At 48.3% G+C, this 4,751-nt stretch overlaps 1 long non-coding RNA gene across 5 annotated transcripts; it reads right to left on the bottom strand.

Annotated features, from left to right (window-relative positions):
* Window positions 1–2,231: 2,231 nt before the first annotated feature.
* LOC141572773 (uncharacterized) lies at window positions 2,232–4,595 on the bottom strand. 5 transcript variants are annotated; one of them, XR_012498274.1, is made up of 3 exons: window positions 4,506–4,595; window positions 3,544–3,620; window positions 2,232–2,547 (listed from the first exon to the last, which is right to left on the bottom strand). It is a non-coding gene; the product is annotated as an uncharacterized LOC141572773 (long non-coding RNA). The 5 variants fall into 5 exon arrangements; XR_012498276.1 differs by having other exon boundaries at window positions 4,496–4,586; XR_012498273.1 differs by having other exon boundaries at window positions 4,441–4,533.
* Window positions 4,596–4,751: the final 156 nt, after the last annotated feature.

The following is a 4,751-nucleotide window of genomic DNA, read 5'->3' as shown; positions in this document are numbered from 1 at the left end:
CCTTCCTTATGGGGGATGGGGAGCTGAGCCTCAGACAGGCAAAGAGCTAACGATTGCCCCTCCAAGTACTAGCTGTGTGACTTCAGGCAAAGACTTTCATAGAAAGTCCGTCTCCTCGCCTGTCAGTTGGGGATAACCGCTCCCTCTTGGGATGGCTGTGGGGTCAGTGAGGTGAGGCAGGTCGGCTCCTGCCCAACACGTGATGGGCCCTCACTCCCCCTCCCTCTTCCCTTCCCAGTCCTTTCTCTACCTCTATGGGCTGTAAGGATCAAGCATTTAGCAAACAGCCTCCTGTTGGCAGAATGAGCTCTCCTGTTGGTGTCCACACAGCCACAGCCCGCTGAGTGCTGACTCTGGCATCTGTGCCAGCTTCATCCTCAGGGCGGCGCTCACCACAGCCCCTCCCTGGTCTTCTCACCCCTGCTCCTCTCCAAACTCATGGTCCCAGCTTCAGCTCAGGCTACAGCGCCTCTCACCAGGCTTCTCACTGGTCTCCCTGCTTCCTGTCCCTCTCTCATCCAGTACAACCTCCACGCCATAACCAGGTTGATCTTTCTAAGGTAGGGATCTAAGCCAGTCACTTCCTGTGCGTAGAACTACCAACATTTTCCATCTAGGGTAGGGAACAAAGTCTATCATGGGCACAATGTCCATTATCTTTATCAGGCCTCATGTTTTACTCCTGGTCTCATTTGCTATCATAACACCCCAATTCACTCACCAGGTACCCCGGCTGTCAGCATTAATCTGTATGGTTGGATGACAAGGCTTTAACAGATAGAGGCACCAGCACTGAGACTGAGCCTGAATGTGGAAACCTGAATACAGACTTTAGAGAATAATAATGCATCAACATTTGTTCATTAATTGTAACAATTCTGGAAAGAGAAATTAAAAGTAAAATAAGATAAACCTATTGCATCAAAATAGGTAATTTCCTAGTAGAAACACACATTAACAAAACAGACCCTAAAATAAGGAAAACACAAACAGATCAGTTAGCCATCCAGGACCTCCTCCCCTGCTGGTTCTCCTCTCATTGTTCTGGGGTTCCCTCTCCCGAGACAGAGAAGGGACAAGAACAGAGCTGGTCAGCAGCTTCCCTAAGGTCTGACCCCACCCACTGTCCTTATGTCCCCCACTTGTGCCCGCCCCACCCCCAGTGAGGACACCGTGCAAAGGGAGTCTCAGGGATTATAGATTCTAATCAGTCAACCAGGACTTTTTTGACTGGGAAGAACTGGACACACTTACTGAAGTACAATTAATTAATAGTTGTTTTAATGGCAGCAGTACATTAATACTTGCAAGAGGCAACTTGAGTTGTTCAAGTTCTCGCAGTCACACTGTGTGAGCTGACCCCTCTCCAACACTCCGTCCTGCTAAGTGCCTTTCGGTGGCCCCATTCACACGCACAGTCTCTCCCTGCATCCAGGCTCTCCAGCCACTCTTTCCCATTGGGTCCCATGAAATGTCATGGCTTTCAATGCTTTTCGCCTGGCCAGGGTCACATTCTCATGCTTGAACCCATCAGAGCACTCAGAGGATGGAACAGACAATGGACTAGATGTGGGGTCAGCCCTCTGGAACTGTTTGAACTGGAAGCAGGTGAGATAAGTTTCCTGGAAGCTGAGGTGCCGGACTTGGGCCCAAAAACAGAAGCTGGGTCAGGGACAGCAACAGATTCCATATCACTAAACCCGATCCCTAACCCCCTAACCCTAACCTGAAACCCCAAACGTAAAAAACCCTTAAATTCTAAACACTGAACCCTTAACCATAAGCCTAAATCTTAACCTAAACTGTAAAACCTTATAACCAGAAACCAGAACCAAAACTATAAACCAAAACCTAAACGCTACTAAATTATAACTATAAACCATAAACAATAAACTGTGAACCATAATCATAATCACAAATACATCACAAAACAGAATATATAGGCCGGTATCCCTTATAAAGACGTAACAATGCTCCATAAAATAGGAATATGAAACCAACTACACATTAAAATAATTATGCACCATAAGCAACTGTGTTTACATCAGAAATTCGAAGGTTGTTCAACGTACTGAAACCAAGGCATGGAACACCCAACAACAACTGTCGTGTCCAGCGTGACGTGGGTTGTGGGGAGGGAGAAGGGCAGCACAAGGTTAGGAAAAGACAGTAACCATGATTATAATACGAGCGGGACCAAGGGTCTCAACTCTCAAGGACTGAGCCCCGAATCGAGCCAATGCGTAGTTTTTATTGGTAAACTTCTAAAGAGGTAAAAGATGGTGAATCTCAAGATCTGTGTGTTAGTAGCCTGCTGGCTGTCTTTCTGAAAGTTCCCCTTGTGTTCCAGCTTGTACTTTGCCTTCACACACGCACATCTCCAGGGAATCCATTGAATGAGAGGGACCGATATAATTCCATCTGTTCTCAGTTTGCTGAGAGTTCCCCTCAAAGAAGCTTTTCTGATATCTCTCCATCGGGCCTGTTTGCTGAGGCACTCCCTTGTGAAATCCTGGGAAGAGTGCAGGGGAACAGACTGACTGGCAGCTGTAAGGCAACAAACAACAGTATGAAGGAAAAACATGTGATCACATCAGTGAGGCACAAAAAGCTTTTCACAAATCCCAGCCCTATTTCATGATCTAAACACTCAAGAATGTAGGACTAAAAGGAAGTTTCTTCAATATGATTAAGAACATTAGCCAATACTGGGCCGGCCCGGTGGCTCAAGTGGTTAGAGCTCCGTGCTCCTAACTCCGAAGGCTGCCTGTTCGATATCCACAAGGTTGCCAGTTCAACTCCTCGAGTCCTGCAAGGGATGGTGGGCAGCGCCCCCTGCAACTAGCAACGGCAACTGGACCTGGAGCTGAGCTGCGCCCTCCACAACTAAGACTGAAAGGACAACAACTTGAAGCTGAACAGCACCCTCCACAACTAAGATTGAAAGGACAACAACTTAACTTGGAAAAAAGTCTTGAAAAAAAGTCCTGGAAGTACACACTGTTCCCCAATAAAGTCCTGTACCCCTTCCCCAATAAAGTCTTAAAAACAAAAAAAGAAAGAAAGAAACTAGCCCCCCCCACAAAAAAAAAAAAAGAACATTAGGCAATACTAATAGCAAGTAGCATGGCTCTTTTTTTAAGATGACAGATTTATTCCTGAAATCAGGAACAAGGCCAGGATGCTGGCTTTCACCACAGTCATTCGATAATGTCCATCCGGGAAGCTTAATCCAGAGCCATTAGGAAAGGAATGAGAGGCATCCTTGTGAAAGGAAAAAGTGAAACTGCCTATTCACAGATGACACGTCACATCATCTTATATATAGAACTTCCAAAAGGATTAACAGAAAACTGTTACAGCTAATAAACTAATTCCTCTATAACAAGAAGTAAAAGTTGATAAATCTATCTTCAGTAATTATTTTCTCATATAAAAATTATCTAGACATTCAGTGGATATCTGTCATTTAATATAGATATAAAAACTTCACAGTTTCAACTTATCAAAGACACCTAGAAAACTATATATATATATTCTTACCCATTTATAGACATAGACACAAAGGCAGATACACCACGAAATGCTCCCAAGGCTTGTTCAACCAACATAGAGCGACTCTAGAGAGGACACAAAAGGAACAAAAGAGACAAAGAAATATGGATTACTTGCCAGAGTTTGACTATTATGGACACTGAGACACAGACCAGTGCCACACACAGAGGGACAACAAAGGAGAGTAACTGTGCGCTTCATTCCCTCTGTCACACACACACACACACACACAGGCCCTCAGTTTCACAGACACAGACACTGTGACACACAAGCCCTCAGTCTCACACACACTCACACTCACACACACACACAGGCCCTCAGTTTCACAGACACAGACACTGTGACACACAAGCCCTCAGTCTCACACACACTCACACTCACACACACACACACACACAAGCCCTCAGTCTCACACATACTCACACACACTCACACTCACACACACACACAGGCCCTCAGTTTCACAGACACTGACACACAAGCCCTCAGTCTCACACACTCACACACACACAGGCCCTCAGTTTCACAGACACAGACACTGTGACACACAAGCCCTCAGTCTCACACACAGTCACACTCACACACACTCACACTCACACACACTCACACTCACACACACACACACTCACACACACACACTCACACACACACACACACACAGGCCCTCAGTTTCACAGACACTGACACACAAGCCCTCAGTCTCACACACACACTCACACACACTCACACTCACACACACACACACACACAGGCCCTCAGTTTCACAGACACAGACACTGTGACACACAAGCCCTCAGTCTCACACACTCACACTCACACACACACACACACAGGCCCTCAGTTTCACAGACACTGACACACAAGCCCTCAGTCTCACACACTCACACTCACACAGGCCCGCAGGCCCGCGCGCGCGCACACGCGCATCCGTCTCACACACGTGGGCTCACGGTCTCACGGGCTGCCGCGCAGTCTCTCACACGCTCGCACTCGCGCGCCCCGCCGGCCACGCCCCCTGTGGCTCCTCCCCGCGGCGGGGGCGGGGCCTGTGGGTGACAGGAGGGGCGGGCGGGGCGGGCGCTCCCGGAGTCCCGGCCGCGCACTGGGGAGCCACGGTCAGCGGCGCGAGGCCCGGTGCTGGGCGGCCCGCGGGCCCTGCTGCCTCGCGGGTCGTGGCCTGGCCCTCGGGCGGCTGC

This window comes from Rhinolophus sinicus, linkage group LG07 (genome assembly GCF_036562045.2).
Source record: "Rhinolophus sinicus isolate RSC01 linkage group LG07, ASM3656204v1, whole genome shotgun sequence".
Classification (NCBI taxonomy): Eukaryota; Metazoa; Chordata; class Mammalia; order Chiroptera; family Rhinolophidae; genus Rhinolophus; species Rhinolophus sinicus.
This window is presented reverse-complemented; position numbering and strand designations above follow the sequence as displayed.